Genomic DNA, 13666 nt, shown 5'->3' with positions numbered 1-13666 from the left:
ATAAACTGAAGGTAGAAGCCTAAGTGTAATTGTTTATTAGTTTACTCCAATTGGGGGAAGGGTGGTAGGGTTTGCTGGGAATAATAAAGGTATATTCAAAAAAATATATATGTATATCTATATAGGTGTGTGTATGTATATATGTGTCTATGTATGCATATGTGTATGTATATGGATATATATATTCACCAAAAAAAGTTATGGGGGATTGAAAATGATGCAGACAATTACATTGATGGAAGCAACAATCTTTCCACAATATTAAGCTGATCCACCCATTAATAAAAAAATAAAAAAAAGGGTGAGCAGAGCCTGCTGAGCATCTTGTACATTCCATTGGCTTGGGCTAGTGTAAGAGTGGGGGTTGGGCCTGTTTTCCCGCTCACGGCCTCGGCGTATATGTGACATCCATGTTGAGGCCCTCTTTGCGGGAGTGAGAGGCATGGGGTGGGCAGGAGGGGCATAGGTCTGATCTGAGGGGGCCTAAATGGGGTGTGGGCATGGTTGACTTGGGGGGGGTGTTGATTGGTTGGGGGGGGGGGCGTCCCATAAGTCTGGGAGAGCATCTCACTGGTGTGGGCGGGGTGTCTATTGATCTGTTGCTTCTGTGTGAAGTGTTGGGGCTGCGTTTGAGAGCGATGTCCTTCAGGGTCCAGGCAAAGGTGGGCACTGCTGCCTTGTATAGGTGGACCTGGTCATAAAGGCTGTTCAAGTCCAGGGTGCACTGTGCCTCAAAACAGTTACAGGAAATACTTGCGTTTGCCCGCTGTATGGCAGAAGGGTGGAAGTCTTTTCGTGGTAGCAGGGTGGAGATAAGCACTTGTGCGTTGGGGAAAGTAGAAGAAGCTTTTTCAATCACTCCCTTGAGTGCTGTGGCCACCCTTTCCTGCTGTGCTCTCAGGTCGTTTGTGCTGTGTGTATTATTATGTGGCTGGGTGAATCTAGTTTGTCCTCAGACAGAAGGTCTAGGGCGCGCTGGGTGTTTGGACACCAGAGTTTAGACACTCTATGTTTGGGAATTTTTTATTTTTAATTGTATATATTTCCCGCTTGAGTCCATAAGGAGTACAATCTGTGTCTTGTGTATGTCCTCAGTGGGTGTGGGGGGGTTGTCAGGAGGGCTATCTTGGTGGCTGACAAGGGGAGTGCTCAGAGGGGGTGGGATCCCCTGGGTTTGGGCTTCTTCATTTGCCTCTCCCGCTGAGTTGTCGACGCTATGGTCAGGGTCTGGGGTGGACTGTTCTGCTGTGGTGTCGAGACTTTTGTCGGGAGCTGAGGTGGGCTGTTCTGCTGGCTTCTCTGCGGGGTTGGCCACCTCTCTAGTGGGTTGTTCTCTGTCAAACGCCATCCCCTCACCCTCTCCTCCAGCAGTCTGATCCTCTCCTCTAGTGCTCTGTTCTTCTGCTCTTGCTTTTTATATTGTTGAAGTTGTCTCACTACAGTCCAGAGTGCAGATATGGCTCTCTCCACCTCCAGCTCTCCAGGTCTAGTTAAGGGGGTGTTGTTGTGCTGGACTGTTGTCTGGGTCTGTGCTGACTGGAGTGTAATCACCTGCTGTTCCAGCTCCACCTGCCTTACCTCCAGCTGGGTGAATTTGTCCCTCATTTCAATAAGGGAGTAGTACTCTGTGTTGGGAGGTTGACTTTCCGCTGGGGGTTGCTTGTCTGTGGGTTTATGTAATGAAGAGGTCTGATCTGACCCGTTCATGGTGGGGTTATTTTTCTCAAGGGAGAGCTTCTCCTGCTGAGCTATTTCTTTGATTAGGTGAAAGTCCAGGTGAAACTGTTTGCAGATGCCCTGTACCAATACTGTTCCAGACTTATAGAGATTTATATTAGCTGACTCAGAGTCCTCGTTGTCTAGTATCCTGAGTTTCCACCCATAGGTAACACCCCCTCTGTTTGTTTGACAGAGCATTTGCTATATAGCTTGGGAATAATCATATTTGGTAGTTGTAAGCCTTCCAGGTAATTCTGTAATTCTGTCCAAAATCAGGTTGTAGGTTATGGTTATGTTGTGGAGGGTAGTATCCTGTATATGTCCTTGCTGAAAAATCCAAGTTTATCTAACTCTAAATATATATTTTTTAAGAACTGCAGAAAAATGCAGAAGCTCATCTGCTCATGACCTCTCTGTCTCTCCCCCACCCTCTCTCTCTGAGCAAAGTTGGGTACTTTTTTAAGTCCCTTGGCTGCCTTCCTGAATGGTGGTAGATGTGTGTGGCAGTGCCATTGTGCCAGGGGATGATTTGTTTACCAGCACATCTGTGTGTCTTCATTAGGTCTGGCACACAGTGCTCTGCCAAGGTGGTGCCAACACTACAGGGCTAAGACTGGCAGCCGCCTCAGGTGAAAATTACATCCGGGACAGAGACTGCCAACAGGAAGCATGCATGAACACACACACACACACACACACCACACACCACATTGGATCATGAGGGACATTCCTTTCTGTCAGATATGTTCACAAATTCACACATTTTTCATTAGCCACATACTGAGAGGAGAGTGTACGGAAGGTCAGGTCAGCTTGCTGATTGGACAAGGACACAATTAGCCACTCACGCCATGCTAGGAGGAACTTGCATCGACATCCTAGAGCATTGATAGAAAACGGTCAGCCATATTTTCAGATTTGTTGGGAACCCACACGGATAAGGTTTTAGATAATGGTCTTAGGGTGTCTCCAGCTTCCTCTGTCCTTCAATCACTTTCTTACTCGTGTTAATATCACTTCAGAGTTGGACAACCAACAACAAAAAATCTCAAATAAGCTGGGAGAGAAACACCTTCCTAATATTGAGTTGCACCCCCTTTTGCCCTCAGAACAGCCTCAATTCATCGGTGCATGGACTACAAGGTGTCGAAAGCTTTTCGCAGGATGCAGGCCCATGTTGACTCAAATGGGTGGGTGGATGTCCTTTGGGTGGTGGACCATAGCTTTCATCTTTATTCACCTGGTAAGTCTGTCATGGAAAGAGCAGGTGTTCCTAGTGTTTTGTACATTCAGTGTACTTGTTTATGAGTCACCCTAATAAGGTTTAGAAAATCACAGATCAGTCACAGAGTTTACCTTATTGGTTAAGGGCTCTCGAGTGGCGCAGCGGTCTAAGGCACTGCATCTCAGTGGTAGAGGCGTCACTACAGACACTGGTTTGATTCCAGGCTGTATCACAACCGACCATGACTGGGAGTCCCATAGGGCGGCGCACAATTGGCCCAGCGTTGTTAGGGTTTGGCTGAGGTAGGCCCTCATTGTAAATAAGAATTTGTTCTTAACTGACTTGCCTAGTTAAATAAAAAATAATTCGTTTTGAATTCTGAGTTTAGTTCTGAAACTGTTCAGTGGTGTTGTTTACATCTATGGGGTTGCAATGTGAGATCCTAATGATGTATTTTGGTTTAAATAAACCTTTTCTCAACATGCTTTGAGTGGGAAGGAGGGTTGAGCCAAATACATTTAAAAAAACAATTATAAAGTTCCTGGCAAGTGTTGATATCAAAATCAAACAGCTAAGCTGGGGTATATTCAGAGGGTGTTGTATTTTGTTAACATGAAATATACAACATTAAGAAAACAGACAGGCAGAAGCGTGTTAGACCTATAAGCCGGCTTCATCTGTGAGACGTGCACCACAGTATCGAAATTGGTTTTGTTGGGGACCCAATTAGAGAAGCAGAGGGTTTGAATTCTCATCTTCTACTGTGCCAATCACAATAATGCAGTTGTGCCTCAGAAATTAAGTCCAACTTATTGGGACAATTAAACCAGCAAAATCTCTGCATTAATTTTGTTATTCCCTCAGTTAAGTAACAGACAGCATGTCAATACGATGTCCTCGGTAAGACATAAAATAAACCTCTACTTCACTCCTTTAATGTCTTCCAACAGAATCCAGGTAAGCTGATAGAGAGGCTGGAACACTTGATCCCAATTTGATACTGGAGTTGTTAGACTGGTAGACTGCTGGAGCCAAGGGGCAAAGGTCAATTTAGCTGAAGGATCAGATTTCCTGTTTGCTGCTCATCCACACAGAGAATATTGAGAGAGAGAGAGAGAGAGAGAGAGAGAGAGAGAGCGAAAGAGAGAGAAAGAGGGAGAGAGAGATGAGAGCGAAAGAAAGGCAGACCAAGGGGAAAGAAAATACACTGAGTATACTAAATATTAGGAACACCTTCCTAATATTGAGTTGGGCATAGACTACAAGGCGTCGAAAGCGTTGCACAGGGATGCTGGCCCATGTTGACTTCAATACTTTACACAGTTGTGTCAAGTTGGCTGGATGTCCTTTGGGTGGTGAACCATTCTGGATACACACAGGAAACTGTTGAGAGTGAAAAACCCAGAAGTGTTGCAGTTCTTGACACACTCAAATCGGTGCGCCTGACACCTACTACCATACCCCGTTCAAAGGCACTTAAATATTTTGTCTTGCCCATTCACCCTCACCCACATACACAATCCATGTCTCAATTGTCTCAAGGCTTAAAAATCCTTCTTTAATCTGTCTCTTCCACTTCCTCTACACTGATTGAACTGGATTTAACAAGTGACATCAATAAGGGATCATAGCTTTCACCTGGATTCACCTGGTCAGTCTATTTCATGGAAAGAGCAGGTGTTCCTAATGTTTTGTACACTCAGTGTAGAGTAGCTTTTGTGATGGAGGTAATGAGGATATCTGGACCACCGAGTAGAGAATAAGTATAAAGCAGTGGAGGCTCCTCAGAGAAGGAAGGGGAGGACCATCCTCCTCAGTGAATTTCATACAAATGTAAAATGTTAAACATTTAAAAAGTTATCCTTCTTAGATAAAACTATACTAAATATAATCATGTCACCAAAACATTTATTAAAACACACTATTTTGCAAAGAATGTCTACAGTAGGCTCAACAGCACTCTGTAGCGCAGCACCATGGTGTAACCGGAGGACAGCTAGCTTCCGTCCTCCTCTGAGTACATTGACTTCAATACAAAACCTAGGAGGCTCATTGTTTTCACCCCCTTCCCTTGACTTACACAGTAATTATGACAACCTCCTGAGGAAGTCCTCCAACCTATCAGAGCTCTTGCAGCATGAACTGACATGTTGTCCACCCAATCAAAGGATCAGAGAATGAATCTAGTACTGAAAGCATAAGCTACAGCTAGCTAGCACTGCAATGCATGTGGTGAGTAGTTGTCACGTCCTGGTCAGTATAAGGTTAATTGTTTTTGTAGTTTGGTCAGGACGTGGCAGAGGGTATTTGTTTTATGTGGTTCGGGGTGTTGTGTTTGTGTAAAGGGTGTTTGATTTAGTATTTCCGGGTTTTGGTTTATGTTTAGTTAATTCTAGGGTTGGTCTAGTGTGTGTGTTTCTATGTTTGGTTGATTGGGGTTGGGACTCTCAGTTGAAGGCAGGTGTTGTCTATCTGCCTTTGATTGAGAGTCCCATATATTAGGGTGTGTTTGTATGTGTTGTTTGTGGGTGATTGTTCTGTGTTTCGCCTTGTGCCTTACCAGACTGTTTTTGTTGATCGTTCGTGTTTTTGTTATTTTGTACGTTCGTTTTGAAGATAATTAAAAATCAAGATGAGCATTCACTACCTGCTGCGTTTTGGTCCTCATTCACCGACAACAACTGTGACAGTAGTTGACTCAAAGAGACAGAAAGACAATAGTTGAACAGTTTTGAACAAATTAATTTATTCCTAAATGAAGGAGAAGCAAGAGTGAAATAGAGAGATTTCATCATTTTTTTTCAGTTTCAGTTTCACTTACTTAGCTAGCGAATGCAGCTAGCTAGTTTATCCTAACACCCTGCTCAAAGAGTGGGATGCTATGTTAGCTAGCTGGCTATGACTATCCAACACAACACTGGAACTCTTCCAAGTCAAGGTTAGCTTTTGGTTTTACAAATGTATTGCCACCGGGGCCCGCTGGTGTAACTGCTTACTGACGGTACACTGTAACATTACTGCATGATTGTAGAGGGTTTACTAATGCGTTAGTTCCATTTCAACTGTTCTGCCTGCGGCTATGGAAGCCTGACCTGTTCACCGGACGTGCTACCTGTCCCCGACCTGCTGTTCTCAACTCTCTAGAGACAGCAGGAGCGGTAGAGATACTCTCAAAGATCGGCTATGAAAAAGCCAACTGACACTTACTCTTGAGTTGCTGACTTGTTGCACCCTCGACAACTACTATGATTATTATTATTTGACCATGCTGGTCATTTATGAACATTTTAACATCTTGACCATGTTCTGTTATAATATCCACCCGGCACAGCCAGAAGAGGACTGGCCACCCCTCATAGCCTGGTTCCTCTCTAGGTTTCTTCCTAGGTTTTGGCCTTTCTAGGGAGTTTTTCCTAGGGAGTTTTTCCTAGCCACCGTGCTTCTTTCACATGCATTGCTTGCTGTTTGGGGTTTTAGGCTGGGTTTCTGTACAGCACTTTGAGATATCAGCTGATGTACGAAGGGCTATATAAATACATTTGATTTGATTTGATTCCATTAGCTATGTTGACTATGACGTTACTTTAGCTAATATGGTGACAACAATGTAGGCTGTTTGTAGAGGTTTTACTTGTAAAGTTATTTTCGCCTGGTCACATACAGCTGAGGTGTTGTGCATTGAAGTCCACAAGTGAAGGGAAAAGGTGAGTGGAGGAGAGCGCATAACGTAGATGCGAGAAAGAATACAACGTGGCTATTATGAAACTGTGAACTGTGTTAATGCTTGATCAGGGGTGTATTCATTCCGTCGATTCTGTTGAAAAACGTTTCTTAAACAGAAGCAAATGGAACAAAACGGGGATAAACATACCTGAATTTGTCCAATAGAAAATCTTGTTTGCAACTGTTAGACTAATGATTACATCCACTATCAGCTAGATGCAGGCAAGAGTGTGCAAGGCAGTGTTGAATGTCACTGTCCATGTCTGTCATATCAAATTTGTCTCTCAACCTGCGTGCACCTATGTTGTAAACTTTAATTCATACAGTAGGCTAGGTTATAGCAACCTCATAATGGGTATAGGGAAAATGTGAGTATCATATAATACCCTAAACCTATCGCTGTTACATTTAGCTGGGTGAATGGAATATGAATGAGAGTCATCTGATATGCTGTAATAGAAATAAGGCCATGCTCATGAAAAACAAATCTTCCTGTCTCATCTGAAACGGCACTGACTGCCACTGGTATAAATCCAGAATATCTTCACCCCACGACTTATAATAGTGTGTGTGAGAGAGATAGAGGGGAGAGTAAAGAGTATACTCTCCTCTAAAGTTATTCAAGAGCAATAACATGATGTCTATTCAATTATGTCACCACATCAAATGTGGGGTATCAGCTTTAGGGGAACGATATCAGACACACACATAATTTTTGTTGTTGTAATGTTTCTACTATTTTGTTGTTGTTTTGTTTATATATCGTTGTATTTTACATTTGTGTCACTGTTTTGTGTATCAGTGTCTTGTTACTTGTCATGTTTTGTGTTTTTTGTGGACCTCAGGAAGAGTAGCTGCTGCTTTCGCAATAGCTAATGGGGATCCGAATAAACCAATAAATCGAAACTGAGAGATTATGAGAATTATTACATTAGAACGTTGATGTGATCATCTAATTCTCATTGTCATCATATCGATGTCACAAAGGATACCTGACTTGGAATGTTGACCTTTACCATGCAAACGTGTTTGTTAGTTCCAATTCTACATTTTGGAAGCAATAATTCTTCTTATTCTTTTTGACAATGAAGAAAGCAAGGGGAAAAAGTGTATTCTTTCTGTGCCATTGTCTGGGGACAGGCCTCAATGGGCAATGCCAGCCTCAGTCGAATTCACAAACCAATCACCTCAGCTCCGCCCTGGCCTAGTACCTAGACTCCAACCCCACTCTGTTGATTATCGATCTCCAGAAACTTGGCCTGACTTCTGACTGCTTGGAAGAGCCTGAAGAAATACTGTTTATGGAGGTGTGGGACCTCGGGGAAGACAGAGGAGACCAACGCTACAAGGCCAGGTGGTTCATTACTGGAGAGCACGGAAATGTGCTGGATGAGGGCACCTGGCTCCAGAACGATGACAACTGGTGAAACCGCACATGAAAGACAATCCTGTTGGGTGAACAATTATCTTCACCTCACAATTTATAATTGTGTGTGTGTGTGTGTGTGTGTGTGTGTGTGTGTGTGTGTGTGTGTGTGTGTGTGTGTGTGTGTGTGTGTGTGTGTGTGTGTGTGTGTGTGCGTGTGTGTGTTTGCAAAAACATTAAAAGATTTTATTCCATCATAAAAATATATTTGTTCATTCCTTTTATCATTTAATACCTCCATCCATCCATCTATCCAAACTGGAATAAAGTTTTAGAATACACCTGGCTCTAGAACAAGGACAACTGCTGAAAACACACAACGATGAATGATGATGGACCTAACGTGTATTTTTATTGTTTTTTAACAAGATTGTTTTTTTAAGCATACTTCCATTGTCCTTCAAATACTACTAGCCTACTACTGTACTGCAGTCAATACTAATGCTACTACTGTACTGCAGTAAATACTAATAATACTACTGTACTGCAGTCAGTACTAATACTACTACTGTACTGCAGTCAATGCCAATGCTACTACTGTACTGCAGTCAATACTAATACTACTACTGTACTGCAGTCAGTACCAATACTACTACTGTAATGCAGTTAATACTACTACTACTACTACTGTACTACAGTCAGTACTAATACTACTACTGTACTGCAGCCAATCATAATACTACTACTGTACTGCAGTCAGTACTAATACCACTACTGTACTGCAGTCAATACTAATGCTACTACTGTGCTGCAGTTAATACTAATACTACTACTGTAATACAGTTAATACTACTACTACTACTGTACTGCAGTCAGTACTAATACTGTACTGCAGTCAGTACTAATACTGTACTGCAGTCAGTACTAATACTACTACTGTACTGCAGTCAGTATTAACACTACTACTGTAGTCACCACTGCTACATCACTCACTACTAATAACACTCCATCCATCCATCCACTGCTCTATCCATCTATTCAACCTTGTATACAGTACTAGAGTACCCCAGCAACTGCATTACTGAAAGGAAGTGGATATTTGACGGATAGATACACAATCTTTAGTCCTTCATCTAGAATCTCACAGATCTGCACCGAGGTGACAAGCAACACTGGCCCTTGAGCATCCGCGGGTGGGTAAGACTCTTCTAGCTGGGGGCAGAGATGTGACCAGAATACCAAATGTGGGCTCCTCCAAACACCCCCTAATCTCTAGAGCCAAGGGAATTCAGCAGGAGCAGTTTCCCAGCACCCTACCATCAGATATTCGCAGTCTCTCCCCTTGTCTGGGCCTGCCTGAGGCCAACTGTGGCTAGAGGACTCTTCTGACTCCTCACTGTTGGAGGGAAAGGACAGTCATGCTCACCAGGTTTTCATTTTTTGCGAACATTAATCTGACTAAACACATTCTTATCTAAAGGAATGTTACAATTGCTCCCCTTATCTGGTCCTACCTGCATCCAGCTGTTGCTAGAGGACTCTTCAGACTCTTCACTGTTGGATTAAAGGGAAAGGAACAGTAATGCTCAGCAGTGTTTTTGCGGGGCAATCTGACTAAACACATGCTTATCATACTCAAAGGTAGTTCTCATGGAAAGCTATTCAAACTGCTTGCTGGATCGTTTCTGCTGTAATTGATAAATTACATTTGGTGAACACAGAATTATGAGTATCGCAGTCTTGTAATTAGTAGCAATTTCTACAGTATAGTCAATCTCTGCAAATTATTTAAAACATGTAGAGTGAGACAGCTTTATCACACTGTAATTTAATGTATTTAACCCTTTAATCATATATCTTGTACACATACTGTTTCAGGAATACATCCATTAACTCACAAGTAGTCATTTCCTTTGCTGTTAAGTGAAAGATGTTTGGCGTTATGGATATTGGACCATGGTCATTGAAGAAGAAGGACGATAACATGAATAAAAAATGTTAAGGATGAGCACAGATGATCCTTCCAACTGCAAAAGTCTATAAAGATTATATCAGCGATGTGTGGGAGGTAGGGACCAACCCCTGGCTTAAAACAGGCGACCTCTAACCTATAGACTAATAGACTAATATTATATCCTTGGCCACAGGAGGATTATATGAGATGAGCCGAGCGGGGATAGACTTTGATGTTTATCTGCTCTCTCACCTCAGCGGTATGTATCCTGCTTGTTTTCTTCGAAAAACGAAAGATTATTGGAAAAGACATGCTGCAGACCATACATGGTGTACATTGATGACATTACCCAGCTTTACAGCGGGATGCCTAACAAAACAGACAGTGGGCTTTCTTCATTCTCAAGGACAGAGCAGTGGTATAGAATTGCTGGAATTTCAACCAGTTGTAAGTTGACAGACTGCAGTAATCAGTCCATGGCCTGAGAGGTTGTGTGATGTGAGGATAAGAACAATAAGGAAGTAGGAGAGATGGAGGAGTGTGTAGAGGTAACAAAAATTAAACACATACATTTTCTCTGAAAGGTCAAATTAAGATGTGTTTAATTTCCTCTGTATTGACCCCATAGTTGTCGATGTAACAGTGATTACAAGATAATCACAGTGAAAACATGCTAGGATAATAAACATGGCGGCATAATTGCTCTGGTAGACGGCCGGTAGAATAATGAACTGAATATAATCAAAAAGGAAATCAAGAGCCAGACGTAGTCAATGTAATCAGGTGGTAAATTTGATTCGCTGGCTCTCTGCAAAGAAGAGTTGTTGCTCTGTGCCAAAAATGTAAGTCAAGTGTGACATTGACTTTGTGCTCAATGTGAGGAACTAGAGTATTTCTTTTGAAGGTAAACAAGTAGCTGCCAGAGGGTGGTTACAAAATATATGGGATGTGTACCCTTCAAAGATTTGAATTTGTCAATATACAGTTGAAGTCGGAAGTTTACATACACCTTAGCCAAATACATTTAAACTCAGTTTTTCACAATTCCTGACATTTAATCCTAGTAAAAAATTCCCTGTTTTAGGTCAGTTAGGATCACCACTTTATTTTAAGAATGTGAAATGTCAGAATAATAGTGGAGAGAATGATTTATTTCAGGTTTTATTTCTTTCATCACATTCCCAGTGGGACAGAACTTTACATCCACTGAATTAGTATTTGGTAACATTGCCTTTAAATTGTTTAACTTGGGTCAAACATTTCGGGTAGCCTTCCACAAGCTTCCCACAGTAAGTTGGGTGAATTTTGGCCCACTCCTCCTGACAGCTGGTGTAACTGAGTCAGGTTTGTAGGCCTCCTTGCTCGCACACGCTTTTACAGTTCTGCCCACACATGTTCTATAGGGTTGAGGTCAGGGCTTTGTTATGGCCACTCAAATATCTTGACTTTGTTGTCCTTAAGTCATTTTGCCACAACTTTGGAAATATGCTTGGGGTCATTTTTTCTTTCTTTCTTTCTTTCTTTCTTTCTTTCTTTCTTTCTTTCTTTCTTTCTTTCTTTCTTTCTTTCTTTCTTTCTTTCTTTCTTTCTTTCTTTCTTTCTTTCTTTCTTTCTTTCTTTCTTTCTTTGTTGTTTTGATTTCGTGTTCTGAGTTTAATAAAAATAGAAATAGAAACCACGCTGCACCTTCGTCTACTCCTTACGACGATCGTCACAGCCAGGCTGTGGATAGAGGGCCAGGCTGTGGATGGCAATGCCATTTTAGATCAAAGCCTTTGAGTGACAAGGAGTAATCCCAAATGTCACAACGTCCTTTTGACTGAACTCTGTCAGGTTGACTGAACTCTGTCAGGTTGACTGAACTCTGACACCTGAGGAGAATGGAGATTAGTATCTGTGACTAGCGGCCGGCCGGCCCATGGCCGATCAGATTATTCAGGATAACCTTCAGCATGAACTTCCCTTGGGTCTGAGAGGCCTTCATGGCATTGACAGTGGCAAAACAAATTCCAGTCATAATTTCCGTCTTTTATGAGGGAACATATTGAAGCATGTTTACCCTTTGATTTTCTGTTCTCAAGCATATCAGGTATTTAGAGCCAATGGCTACAGGATAAAAGGTAGCAGAATTGAAAGATGTGCAGTTTTTTATGTCAATAGAGCTTGGTATTTCATATTTCAGTATAAAGGATTTATCAAAAAATACAGTTGCTGAAGTATAGAGTCTCCTGCTGGGTTTAGGTTTGTTGGTTTGAGTCTGGAGCTCTTTGTACAACTGTTCAGAATCAAGCAGCAAAGTTTGTTCTACTCAGTTTCACTAGATTTTGCAACATGAAATGCACCAAAAAGACCAGCCTACACTCATAGAAAATAATAAACGTAAAGGGTTCTTCTGCTGTCCTCATAGGAGAACCCTTTTGGGTTCCATGTAGTACCCTTTCTACAGAGGGTTCTATATGGAACCCAAAAGGGTTCTACGTAGAACCAAAAATAGTTATCCTATGGGGACATCTGAAGAACCCTGTTGGAACGCTTTTTTCTAAGAGTGTACACCGTCTCAGTGGCTCACCTGAGGGAGCAAGATAAGGTGATGAATGGCCGCTTTCCTTACAATCACTGGGTTAAACTGGGTAATAACTAACAGCCAGTTTCAAGCATGCAGTATATCGGCTGTCACCATTCATCCAGTCAAAATCACACCTCCATCCTCACCCATGCATTCTCCCTCCTGGCCCCCAAGCCAAGCAAATCCAAGCACAGCCAGGCTAGGGTGACCGGTGCCATGTATCGATGTAGGATAATGACATGCTCACAGGCCTGGTGAAACAACATAGTCCAGATCAGGCTCGACCAGTTCTCAGGACCTCTGTTACTCTATAGAAATCGAAATCAACCGTACACACAAGGCTTCAACTGGCAAATGTGACAAAAGAGAGAGAGCAGAGACCTAACATCTTCTGCATGTCCTATTGTCTTAACTGTAAGCTAGCAACAGCAGAGATATTATTACATTACATTTAGGTCTCTCCTGTCACTCATTCTCTCTCTCTCACTTTCAGGAAGCTTTGATGGGAGGCTGATGATCTCGGCTTATCCCACTGATATTTGTTATAGCTCTATCGATTGGACCTTAATACTTTAATACCTGTATCATTTTGCAATCTACTGCCCATCGAAGGGATTTTTACTGCAGTCAGTTTCTCAGAGAAATGTGTACAGAATTCATTTATGTTGGTAAATTAATTCTGTAAAATTGTGTTGGGATTAAGGTGCTTTTCAAACTGAGTGGACAATCAGAAAGGTCTATCATTTTAGGTTTTTAGGTTTGAGCTAAAACCTTCACACGGACTAGAGGACTGTATTTAGATTAAAATTCAACCCTATGAGAGACAGAGAGAGAGGGAGAGGGAGAGAGACACAGAGAGAGAGAGCGAGAGAGAGAGCGAGATAGTGGGGAGAGGGAGAAAGAAGTAGAGATGTCTTGCTCATCATTCAGGCCATTAGTCTGGCCAAGTTACTGCATTCTTGCTGTGTTGCGACCTTTCCCGATCTCAATATATTTGGACAGTGATTGAGGATCTGCTAGTGTGCAAATGCCAGAGCCACTCAGGCACACAGTACATTGGCTGCCTGGATGTTTGGTACACGAGAGTGTTTTATATCGCAGGTGAACATAAAA

The sequence above is a fragment of the Salmo salar genome, chromosome 18 (assembly GCF_965601325.2).
Source record: "Salmo salar chromosome 18, fSalSal1, whole genome shotgun sequence".
Taxonomy (NCBI): Eukaryota; Metazoa; Chordata; class Actinopteri; order Salmoniformes; family Salmonidae; genus Salmo; species Salmo salar.
The sequence above is the reverse complement of the archived record's forward strand: the minus strand, read 5'-3'. Positions refer to the sequence as shown.